Consider the following 13578-nt stretch of genomic DNA (forward strand, 5'->3'; position numbering starts at 1 on the left):
ATAGCAGAGAGGGTGCCGGAAATTTTGAACAGGAAGCCCGTCACCTGGAGGCAGCGCGTCGTAGCAGCTGCCTGATTGGCTTCTTCCGTGCACGTGGGTTGTGTTGCCATAATAAACAAACCCGGCTCTCTCCTTAGCAACCCGCTCCGGCAGCGCGACATCCGTGTAGTGCAGGCAGATGTGTATTAGCGTGCAGCGGCAAACAGGTAAAGTTGCTGCTGTCTGTGTCCCCAGCCAGAGGCATGCCTGTAGAGTAGTTAACCCCACAGTGCGCCGACAGCATGGAAATTCGACAGCCCAAAATTATACAAACCATGAAACAATATATAACACAAGTGAGCAATTTGTACTGGCTTGCACAGCAATGGTATCATAACACTCAGGGAATATTAATATCTAAATGCAGCACAACACCGTTGCACTGATGGAATATAACCATGGTTAATAACACCAAAGGTAATGCACTACAGATACTATACAGGGCTAACGTGAAAGGCAAATGCGAGCGCCGTGTGATGTCAAGGACAAAAAGGGGGATAAAATAATCATCACCTGTAGGACAAAATTTGTCCCTTTGTACAATACCCGGTATTCCCATGCCGTCTCCAAGCATGGTACTAACTGGGCCCAACACTGCTTAATTGCCAAGATCGGACGGGATCGGATGGTTTCCAGTGTGGTATGATTGTATCAAACAGATGTGTGCATATATATATATCCCGATGTGTCAGTATCATCCCTCATTTCTCAACCATATCACGTCATAGTCCTGTATAATAATGTACAAGAAAAGACACCAATGTTGATGCCAGCAACTGAGAGACAAATCAGGGGAGACACAAAAGGGGGGGACACACCGAGTCCCTTGATACAACACCCAATATTCCCACATTGTCTCCAAGTGTGGTACTAGCTAGGCCCATCACTGCTTAATTACCAAGATCAGACGGGATCGGATGGGATCCAGTGTGGTATGATAGTATCAATCTCCACGGTGTGCAAGGTATTGTGGACTAGGTAAAGGTCTGTAAACACAATGAACTATTAAACATGTCCAATATGAAAACTACGAGTGCCCAAAAGGCACTGTAACTTAGAAACATATGTTGTATATTCAGATATTTCTGGTACATTAATAAATTGCAATAAATTTTCTTCTCTAATTTTGGAATATACAGTCACGTTATTCATAGACCCAGTGAATTAGACATTGTTAGTGATACATTCTCAGGCGCAGTTGCATAACCCTTTTCCTTCTGTTCTTGACCTGTGAGGCTGCGGGTTTAGCCTCATCTGCAACTCTGCTGCCACCACCATTACCCATACTAGGAGAGCGCAGGATACCTAAATATTGTGCTTGTTCCCATTTCAAACCTATAATCCAGCAGCCAGCTATATGGGTATTTTAGATCTTAGAAAAGATAGGGCCACAAGGGCAGCGTTAGTGTTCACCAACCTAGATCACACAACTGCCACACATGATAGCGTGAACACATTTTGTGAATTGTTTTTGAAACTAGAACGGTTAGCCACACGTGAATCAAAGTTATGGTGGGACAGTAAGACATTGAGTTGGTATTTACAGAATAAACTCATACCAAAGGGACTCAGGATTAAGAAAATACCAACCCAGAACCAAGATAACCCCCAGTTTATGGAGAAATGGAACAATGTTTTACATGATTGTTCAACACAGCTAATACAGTTGATTCTGAGCACACATGAAGTAGAATTGACAAATTTAGAAACAGAGATAGAGTCCTTACAGAAAGCGCTAGAAGTACACAAACACGATAAAGAGTTTCAGGAGTTAGAAACAATCTAAAAAAATAGATTAAGAAAGGTAGAGGAAGAAATTATAGCCACCAAAAAATCAAAGATCCTCAGAGATAAAATAGGAAAAACCAAACCATCCAAGAAGCGTACCGACAAACCCAACACTGCACTGTTACAAACACTAAGAGCTGTTAAGACAAAAAAGACTTTTAGATCCTCGACCAAAACACCCATCTACAAGAAATTGAATTTAACTTATCAGCAATATATGACAAAGTTACACCACAAAGAATCTAAAAACAAGGGTAAGGTGGGTGTCCCAGAAGACAAAAAGGAAAGCTTAGACAGGTCGGACTCCGAAACCACCATAGACAGTGACTTCTCCACATATAGCATTGAAGTTTGTGAAAATTAAGAGAATCTAGCAAGAGCCTCTTTAGAAAAGAGATTTCAGATATCAATGAATCTAGAAGACATTGCCTCAACTGGGAATTTAGACGTAGAAGTCGCATACCAAGCAATCATAGAAACATGTGCAGATAATTTTTTAGGGAGGAATGCAGGCCACCTGTCCTGCGAACAGAATCAAGTAACAACACCACACAAAAGGAAGTTAGAAGACCTAGACGAGGATGTAGAGGTGGAGGCAACAGGAAGAAGCAAGAGAAACAACAACCAAAGATAGAAACTAAGGGCATTTTCAATTTAAGTACAGTCACACTTAAAGATGAACATGTAACACTCTTAAACAAGGGTTTGAAATTCGCACCCACAAAACAACTAAACAAGTTTAAGACATACTTAGACCTACATAGGTTTATAAGGAAACTAACACTGGCAAAGTACTACAGCAAAGGCCCAATCACAACTATAGAACCTAGAGACAAAGACAAGACATACAAACATTCAGATTTGAAGCCTAAATCCAATTTCTACCCACAGCACATGAGAGGTTCCCTCATCAGTACATTTGAACAACTGGTTATTCGTGATGTAGACAAATTAGAAACAAAACCTAGAGCTTTTAATTTAACAGGAAACGAAAAGAGGACACTCAAAGACCTCAGTAACAACAGAGATCTAGTCATAAAATCGGCAGATAAAGGGGGGGAATAGTCCTGTTAGATAGAAAAGACTATACAGCAGAATCACTTAGAATTCTTAGTGACAAGAGTACGTATGAAACACACAGGATCCCACATGCAGATTCAAAAACAAATTTATGACATTACTCAAGGAAGGGTCGGGAACAGGCATACTCACCAAGAAAGAATATGAATTTCTAAACATCACCAATCCCGTTCTTCCTGTCTTCTACTACCTGCCAAAGATACACAAAGACAACCTTAATCCCCCAGGATATCCAATAATATCAGGAATAGATTCACTAACATCAAACCTATCTCAATACATAGATTCATACCTCCAGCCATATGTACAAACACAGAAGTCCTACATTAGAGACACGACCGACATAATCAGGACATTAGGTGATGTCACATGGTCAGAGAATTATTGGATCTGTACAAGTGACGTCACCTCCCTTTACACAGTCATAGATCAGAAACAGGGCCTAGACGCAGTGGGCCATTTCTTATCATCAGATCCAACCATGGAAGCGAAGAAGACGCAGTTCATTTTAGACTGCATTCATCATATCTTGCAGCCCAATCATTTCTTTTTCGAAGGCACACACTATAGGCAGACCACAGGGACAGCGATGGGGACCAGGTTTGCTTCAAGTTACGCCAACCTGTTTATGAGTAGGTGGGAGGACAACAACATCTGGTGTGGGCGTGATTTTGGAGCAGGCCTCGTCCTCTGTAGAAGATTCATAGACGATGTGGTCTTCATCTGGCAGGGAACAGAGGAGAGCTTACAAGAATTCTTGACATATATCAACTCAAATGAAAACAACCTAGTCTTCACCACAGAGTATAGCCGAACAGCAGTTAATTTTCTGGACATAATGATCTTTATAGAGAATTCAACCATACACACTAAAACGTATCAGAAAAGCATAGATGTAAACAGTTATATCTTGAACACTAGTGGACATCATCCCAATTGGTTACGGAATATCCCAATAGGACAATTTAAGCGAGTTAGGAGAAACGGCACCAAGATGGAAGATTTCCAAATGCAAGCGGTAGAAATGAAAAAAACATTTCATGGAGAAAGGCTACAAAGAAGAGACACTCGAGCAAGATCTGCATACAGTAACAAAGCTAGAAAGAGATACTCTTCTCACATACAAAACAAAGAAGACACTAGTGGTAAATTCAAAACAGTGTTTTTGACACAGCACAGCACAAATAACAAGCAACTAGAGAGAATATTGTACAAACACTGGCACATCCTCTTAGAAGATAAGATACTGGCAAATACACTTCCACTCAGACCAAAAGTAGTGTATAGAAGAGCCCCGGATCTAAAATCTAGATTATCACACAGCCATCTTGAAAAGTACAATAACAGGGGAGAAACTCAACAAAGGTTTCTTCCATTGCGGGACATGTGCCTACTGCAAGATGCACAAGAGTAGTACCAAGAAAACAATCAGCTTTGATTCAAAGAAGACGGGGGAAAAATTGACATACAAGATCATATATCGTGTCAAAGTAAAGGTGTAATCTACCTCATAGAATGCCCATGCCATCTGCAATATGTAGGGAGAACCATAAGACCCCTAAAAATGAGAATATCAGAACATATGAGGAATGTTAAAAAGGAATTAGAGACCCATAACCTATCCAACCATTTCAGAGAGACACATGGGAGTAACCCTGCAGGCATGAAGATCTTAGGCATCAAGCTAGTATCACCCAACTGGAGAGGGGGGGACTTCACGAAACAAATTAACAAAGAAGAGCTCAAGTGGATTTTCACATTGAAGACTCTGAAACCTCACGGACTGAATATAGACAATGAGGTGAGGGCAGTGATAATGAGTTAATTATTCTAGATTAGATCAGCTGAATTTACATGTACTGTATACACTACTGTTCACTTTATTGCCGCAATACAACCAATAAAGGGACATCACACATTTGAACAATCACAATGTAGATTTATAGTCGAGAGCAAATTATTATAAAATAATTAAAGCTGTCAGTCAAGTAAGAGGAATAAAAACTGTTCTTTATGATACTCCACGATCACAGACACCCAGTTCTGTATATATTTCATATTTATTTTAAGTTCGAGCTTTTATGCCACATTTATTCTCCAATTTAATTATATTCAATTTAATTTAATTTATCTACTATATAATTTTTAACTCTGCATTTATTCTTATTTGTATTAACTTTTAATTTTTAATTAATCTATCCCAATACATCTCTATGATCAGTGTATTTTCCCCCCCTTCTTTTATTTCACAAATGATGCTTTCAGCTATGCCTGTATGACAATTCTAACACACTCCCCCTTTTTGATGATGTAACGAGTTTTGGGCATAAAAAGCCCACAACCAACATGACCATTAAGGACTCCCTGACGAAGACCCACATGGGTCGATACGCGTAGGAGCAGCACAAACAGCAGCAGTGTGTATTATCATCACTGCACAACTACACAGAGACATTTGGAACCTATCACAGCCCAGCCGTTTTGATGATCAGTGACCCGGGGGTTCACAGGAAAGAGAGTCGAGCCCGGAGTCACGTGACCGCAAACCCTCTAACCAGGAAGAAGATTCAGCACCAGGAGCCACAGGAACGAAAGTGAAACTAAGTGGAGACGGACGCCGGGAAGCACCTCAGGAGACGCAGGTAACAGCTCTGTATAGGGGGAATGGCGCAGCTGACAGTCCCGGCTGGGTCTGAAAGCTAGTGTCACTTTCCCCGCAGAGACAGGCCCGCTTCCCTCTGTTCTGGCTAACGGACGGCGTCTGTATTAACAGGCGCTTTCCGGCTGCACAGTCGGAGGTAGAAGAGCGGCCGGTCCGGAGCGATCAGCATACCAATCCCTTTGAGTCCTTTCCCCCGTTCATCCACCAGGGGTACCCCGTTCACTGTATACGCCGCTGCAACCAAGGATCCCCTCTAAGTTGTTCTGCTTCAAACAGACTTTTTTCCAAAACAGACTCATTTACTAAGTTGGAGCATTACCAGGCTGGGACTGAATTAAATGTGTACAACTGCATGCAGCTATAGACAGTGATTTCATTCTTGGTACAAAACGAGGAGGTGGGACGCCACGCTCCGTCGCAGCACCAGGTTTGGACTTTATAAAACAGCGTTTTGCTTCTTCACGAAAAATAAGTTTTTTTTTCTTTCTCCTTTATTATATTTTGTATTTTATTTCATTTATATTCTTTTCTTGTTTATTCAGATATTTCTGGTACATTATTAGATTGCAATAAATTTTCTTCTCTAATTTTGGGATATACAGTCACGTTATTCATAGACTCAGTGAATTAGACATTGTTAGTGATACCCTTTTCCTTCTGTTCTTGACTTGTGAGGCTGCGGGTTTAGCCTCATCTGCAACTCTGCTGCCACCACCATTACCCATACTAGGAGAGCGCAGGATACCTAAATATTGTGCTCACACATTCTCTGTTGGCGCATTTAGACCTTGCAATGCCATTGGTATCAAGGTCCATCTAACACCATATACAGGGAAACGTAGTGGCACTGTATCTGTTTCTCTTAACGTGGCAAAAATCCTTACTCTCACCTGTTATCCGCTTCAATGATGATGACGGGAAGCAGATGAGGATGACTGCTATACATGCTGTACTACCTCCTAAATCAGTATAACAATTCTCAAATATATCTTTCACAGTATTGAAATTATACACAATTCTTTTAAATGCATGTGTACCAGACATTTTTTTCTTATGGCAATGGGAGGGGAGCAATGGAAACAGCTGCAGTGAAAACCAGTTGCAATTTTCCATTGCACTCTTTCTGTTGTCACTCCTGGATAAGGGGTAACTCATTTAACATCATATCAAGTAATGAAACCTGGGTAGTCGGTACCAATAACATTCTATATATCAGGCAAATTTTATTTCATTGCCAACACCACAATGTATATCTTGTAAAATCTGCTTTGTGTTTGCATTTGTTGATTGCATTGAACATCAAGGTGCAGTGTGATGTGCTGAATATGGAGGGTATGCTTTTTCTCTTCTTATGCAGCCGGAATGCATAAAATATATCCGTGATTATGTGGTATCCAGCTGTATTAACTGACTGAATTAAAAAGTGCAGCATAATTAGGAGGTTATACTATTTCTCTGTGTAACTGGAATGCACAAACTGTATCTGTTATTATGAGGTATCCAGCAAAAGCAATAATGTATCATGTCAATACTGATTTAGAATCCTAAAAACCATCTGCTATAAGAAAGTAATACCATACTTACCTACTTTGCTGCCTCCTCCTTCGGGAGGAGGCAGCGTTGTAGGTGCATAGGGGCGTGGCCGGCAGCAGGACAGGCAGTTCGGGGTGTGGCCGGCAGCAAGATGGGCGGTTCGGGGGCGTGGCCGGCAGCAGGATGGGCGGTCCTGGGGTGTTGCATCAGGGTCGGGTCATCGTGACTCCCCCCCCCGCTGTGCTGTGCCGAGAAACGAGGCGCTGCATAGCAGGGGGAGGAGCTACAATGACGCGATTCAGCGCGAATCGCATCAACGGACCCCCTCGGGCCGCCCACTTGTTCTCTGCTGCGGGCGGCCGAGGGGCAAAGAGGGAGGCTTTCCCACCTTTCCGGGGGGCCGGGAGGGTCACCCGATTTTCGGGAGCCTCCCGGCCATTCCGGGAGGGTAGGCAAGTATGAGTAATACACTCCTTGTTGTGCATAGCAAGGAACCACTGCCTGGGTTGTTGACTCAGGGTTTTTATTGATGACTGTCTGATGATTCTATATTGTGAAATTGTATATAGGAGTGTGTCTATGACAGCTATGCAATATTCTTTTTACAATCAGGATATATTTACAGGTGTTAACTGGTGAAGGTTTTATGAAACAATTATCAATAAGGTTGAAAACCGATTCCTAACCTATAATCTTATATGGAAATGTTTTGTATGCTGTAGCGGCCATAACAACACATCACTGCTAAAACAATAAGTGAATAATTATGCCCTAAATTAACTACTTATGAGACTTTGATCTAAGCTGTATGACTTATGGGCCCTACACACTGGGCGATCCGCTGCCGAGCTGCCCGACGGCGGATATGGCTGACGGGCGACTTGGCGGCGGGAGGAGTGAAGTTTCTTCACTCCCCCCATTCCCCGGCTCCATAGCAGTGTATGCTAATATGGACAATCTTGTCCATATTGGCCTGCATGGATAAGCGACCCGGCACCAACAATTAACGGGGGCCGCGCATCATTAATCGTTGGTGCCTACACACTGCACAATATGAACAAGTTCTCGTTCATTAATGAACGAGAACGTTCATATCGTGCACTTAGATCTGTAAGTGTGTAGGGCCCATTAGGTATTAATTATCCATACACTAATATTTGAGTAAAAATGTCATTCATACAAAAAAAATCACCACGGAGATAAATATTGTCCTTTAATATATATTTAGAATAAGGAGGGGGTGACATACATATAATTATTTACAAAGTCACATAAATCACAATTACTTACCCCTAATATCTTAAGTAAGAATATTAAAAGTTGCGTTTTAAAATTTGCAATCATATCAATTTAATCATCACATATACAAAATATAAAAGAGTGCTCCAAAAAAGCAATCTTTTTTTTTTTTTTGTGTGCAACTGCCAATAAGTAGATATTAACATGTTAAGGTTTTGATTGTTTGGAGCACCTCTAGCACCATAAACTATAAACCTATTATAGATAGTGATGTGCACCGGAAATTTTTCGGGTTTTGTGTTTTGGTTTTGGATTCGGTTCCGAGGCCGTGTTTTGGATTCGGACGCGTTTTGGCAAAACCTCCCTGAAAATATTTTGTCGGATTTGGGTGTGTTTTGGATTCGGGTGTTTTTTTTACAAAAACCCCTCAAAAACAGCTTAAATCATAGAATTTGGGGGTCATTTTGATCCCATAGTATTATTAACCTCAATAACCATAATTTCCACTCATTTTCAGTATATTCTAAACACCTCACACCTCACAATATTATTTTTAGTCCTAAAATTTGCACCGAGGTCGCTGGATGACTAAGCTAAGCGACCCAAGTGGCCGACACAAACACCTGGCCCATCTAGGAGTGGCACTGCAGTGTCAGACAGGATGGCACTTCAAAAAAATAGTCCCCAAACAGCACATGATGCAAAGAAAAAAAAAACGCAATGAGGTAGCTGTGTGACTAAGCTAAGCGACCCAAGTTGCCGACACAAACACCTGGCCCATCTAGGAGTGGAACTGCAGTGTCAGACAGAATGTCATATTTAAAAAATAGTCCCCAAACAGCACATGATGCAAAGAAAAAAAGAGGTGCACCAAGGTCGCTGGATGGCTAAGCTAAGCGACCCAAGTGGCCGACACAAACACCTGGCCCACCTAGGAGTGGCAATGCAGTGTCAGGCAGGATGGCACTTCAAAAAAATAGTCCCCAAACTACATGATGCAAAGAAAAAAAGAGGCGCAATGAGGTAGCTGTGTGACTAAGCTAAGCGACCCAAGTGGCCGACACAAACACCTGGCCCATCTAGGAGTGGCACTGTAGTGTCAGACAGGATGGCAGATTTAAAAAATAGTCCCCAAACAGCACATCAAGCAAAGAAAAAAAAGAGGTGCACCAAGGTCGCTGGATGGCTAAGCTAAGCGACACAAGTGGCCGACACAAACACCTGGCCCATCTAGGAGTGGCACTGCAGTGTCAGACAGGATGGCACTTCAAAAAAATAGTCCCCAAACAGCACATGATGCAAAGAAAAAAAGAGGCGCAATGAGGTAGCTGTGTGACTAAGCTAAGCGACCCAAGTGGCCGACACAAACACCTGGCCTATCTAGGAGTGGCACTGCAGTGTCAGACAGGATGGCAGATTTAAAAAATAGTCCCCAAACAGCACATGATGCAAAGAAAAAAAGAGGTGCACCAAGGTCGCTGGATGGCTAAGCTAAGCGACACAAGTGGCCGACACAAACACCTGGCCCATCTAGGAGTGGCACTGCAGTGTCAGGCAGGATGGCACTTCAAAAAAATAGTCCCCAAACTGTACATGATGCAAAGAAAAAAAAAGGCGCAATTAGGTAGCTGTGTGACTAAGCTAAGCGACCCAAGTGGCCGACACAAACACCTGGCCCATCTAGGAGTGGCACTGTAGTGTCAGACAGGATGGCAGATTTAAAAAATAGTCCCCAAACAGCACATGATGCAAAGAAAAAAAGAGGTGCACCAAGGTCGCTGGATGGCTAAGCTAAGCGACACAAGTGGCCGACACAAACACCTGGCCCATCTAGGAGTGGCACTGCAGTGTCAGACAGGATGGCACTTCAAAAAAATAGTCCCCAAACAGCACATGATGCAAAGAAAAAAAGAGACGCAATGAGGTAGCTGTGTGACAAAGCTAAGCGACCCAAGTGGCCGACACAAACACCTGGCCCATCTAGGAGTGGCACTGCAGTGTCAGACAGGATGGCAGATTTAAAAAATAGTCCCCAAACAGCACATGAAAAAAAGAGGTGCACCAAGGTCGCTGGATGGCTAAGCTAAGCGACACAAGTGGCCGACACAAACACCTGGCCCATCTAGAAGTGGCACTGCAGTGTCAGGCAGGATGGCACTTCAAAAAAATAGTCCCCAAACAGCACATGATGCAAAGAAAAATGAAAGAAAAAAGAGGTGCAAGATGGCATTGTCCTTGGGCCCTCCCACCCACCCTTATGTTGTATAAACAGGACATGCACACTTTAACAAACCCATCATTTCAGCGACAGGGTCTGCCACACGACTGTGACTGAAATGACTGGTTGGTTTGGGCCCCCACCAAAAAAGAAGCAATCAATCTCTCCTTGCACAAACTGGCTCTACAGAGGCAAGATGTCCACCTCCTCCTCATCGTCCGATTCCTCACCCCTTTCACTGTGTACATCCCCCTCCTCACAGATTATTAGTTCGTCGCCACTGGAATCCACCATCTCAGGTCCCTGTGTACTTTCTGGAGGCAATTGCTGGTGAATGTCTCCACGGAGGAATTGATTATAATTCATTTTGATGAACATCATCTTCTCCACATTTTCTGGAAGTAACCTCGTACGCCGATTGCTGACAAGGTGAGCGGCTGCACTAAACACTCTTTCGGAGTACACACTGGAGGGGGGGCAACTTAGGTAAAATAAAGCCAGTTTGTGCAAGGGCCTCCAAATTGCCTCTTTTTCCTGCCAGTATACGTACGGACTGTCTGACATGCCTACTTGGATGCGGTCACTCATATAATCCTCCACCATTCTTTCAATGGTGACAGAATCATATGCAGTGACAGTAGACGACATGTCAGTAATCGTTGGCAGGTCCTTCAGTCCGGACCAGATGTCAGCACTCGCTCCAGACTGCCCTGCATCACCGCCAGCGGGTGGGCTCGGAATTCTTAGGCTTTTCCTCGCAGCCCCAGTTGTGGGAGAATGTGAAGGAGGAGCTGTTGACGGGTCACGTTCCGCTTGACTTGACAATTTTCTCAGCAGCAGGTCTTTGAACCTCTGCAGACTTGTGTCTGCCGGAAAGAGAGATACAACGTAGGTTTTAAATCTAGGATCGAGCACGGTGGCCAAAATGTAGTGCTCTGATTTCAACAGATTGACCACCCGTGAATCCTGGTTAAGCGAATTAAGGGCTCCATCCACAAGTCCCACATGTCTAGCGGAATCGCTCTGTTTTAGCTCCTCCTTCAATGTCTCCAGCTTCTTCTGCAAAAGCCTGATGAGGGGAATGACCTGACTCAGGCTGGCAGTGTCTGAACTGACTTCACGTGTGGCAAGTTCAAAGGGTTGCAGAACCTTGCACAACGTTGAAATCATTCTCCACTGCGCTTGAGTCAGGTGCATTCCCCCTCCTTTGCCTATATCGTAGGCAGATGTATAGGCTTGAATGGCCTTTTGCTGCACCTCAATCCTCTGAAGCATACAGAGGGTTGAATTCCACCTCGTTACCACTAGAGATGAGCGGGTTCGGTTTCTCTGAATCCGAACCCGCACGAACTTCATGTTTTTTTCACGGGTCCGAGCAGACTCGGATCCTCCCGCCTTGCACGGTTAACCCGAGCGCGCCCGAACGTCATCATGACGCTGTCGGATTCTCGCGAGACTCGGATTCTATATAAGGAGCCGCGCGTCGCCGCCATTTTCACACGTGCATTGAGATTGATAGGGAGAGGACGTGGCTGGCGTCCTCTCCATTTAGATTAGGGTTGAGAGAGAGAGAGAGAGATTGACCTGAGGCTGTGATACTGTAGAAGAGAGTGCAGAGTTTAGTGACTGACGACCACAGTGACCACCAGACAGTGCAGTTGTTTGTTTTATTTAATATATCCGTTCTCTGCCTGAAAAAAACGATACACACAGTGACTCAGTCACATACCATATCTGTGTGCACTGCTCAGCCCAGTGTGCTGCATCAATGTATATATATATCTGACTGTGCTCAGCTCACACAGCTTATAATTGTGGGGGAGACTGGGGAGCACTGCAGTGCCAGTTATAGGTTATAGCAGGAGCCAGGAGTACATAATATTATATTAAAATTAAACAGTGCACACTTTTGCTGCAGGAGTGCCACTGCCAGTGTGACTAGTGACCAGTGACCTGACCACCAGTATATATAATATTAGTAGTATACTATCTCTTTATCAACCAGTCTATATTAGCAGCAGACACAGTACAGTGCGGTAGTTCACGGCTGTGGCTACCTCTGTGTCGGCACTCGGCAGCCCGTCCATAATTGTATATACCACCTAACCGTGGTTTTTTTTTCTTTCTTTATAGTCATACTAGTTACGAGTATACTATCTCTTTATCAACCAGTCTATATTAGCAGCAGACACAGTACAGTGCGGTAGTTCACGGCTGTGGCTACCTCTGTGTCGGCACTCGGCAGCCCGTCCATAATTGTATATACCACCTAACCGTGGTTTTTTTTTCTTTCTTTATACATACATACTAGTTACGAGTATACTATCTCTTTATCAACCAGTCTATATATTAGCAGCAGACACAGTACAGTGCGGTAGTTCACGGCTGTGGCTACCTCTGTGTCGGCACTCGGCAGCCCGTCCATAATTGTATATACCACCTAACCGTGGTTTTTTTTTCTTTCTTTATACATACATACTAGTTACGAGTATACTATCTCTTTATCAACCAGTCTATATATTAGCAGCAGACACAGTACAGTGCGGTAGTTCACGGCTGTGGCTACCTCTGTGTCGGCACTCGGCAGCCCGTCCATAATTGTATATACCACCTAACCGTGGTTTTTTTTTTCTTTCTTTATACATACCTACTAGTTACGAGTATACTATCTCTTTATCAACCAGTCTATATTAGCAGCAGACACAGTACAGTGCGGTAGTTCACGGCTGTGGCTACCTCTGTGTCGGCACTCGGCAGCCCGTCCATAATTGTATATACCACCTAACCGTGGTTTTTTTTTCTTTCTTTATACATACATACTAGTTACGAGTATACTATCTCTTTATCAACCAGTCTATATATTAGCAGCAGACACAGTACAGTGCGGTAGTTCACGGCTGTGGCTACCTCTGTGTCGGCACTCGGCAGCCCGTCCATAATTGTATATACCACCTAACCGTGTTTTTTTTTTCTTTCTTTATACATACATACTAGTTACGAGTATACTATCTCTTTATCA

The 13578-nt window shown here is 43.3% G+C and overlaps 2 pseudogenes; both read right to left on the reverse strand.

The window, feature by feature from the left end:
• Positions 1-573: 573 nt before the first annotated feature.
• On the reverse strand, positions 574-693 carry LOC134896908 (5S ribosomal RNA; annotated as a pseudogene).
• Positions 694-865: 172 nt separating this feature from the next.
• LOC134897498 (5S ribosomal RNA) lies at positions 866-985 on the reverse strand (annotated as a pseudogene).
• Between the last annotated feature and the right edge of the window lie 12593 nt (positions 986-13578).

The sequence above is a fragment of the Pseudophryne corroboree genome, chromosome 3 (genome assembly GCF_028390025.1).
Source record: "Pseudophryne corroboree isolate aPseCor3 chromosome 3, aPseCor3.hap2, whole genome shotgun sequence".
Lineage (NCBI taxonomy): Eukaryota > Metazoa > Chordata > Amphibia > Anura > Myobatrachidae > Pseudophryne > Pseudophryne corroboree.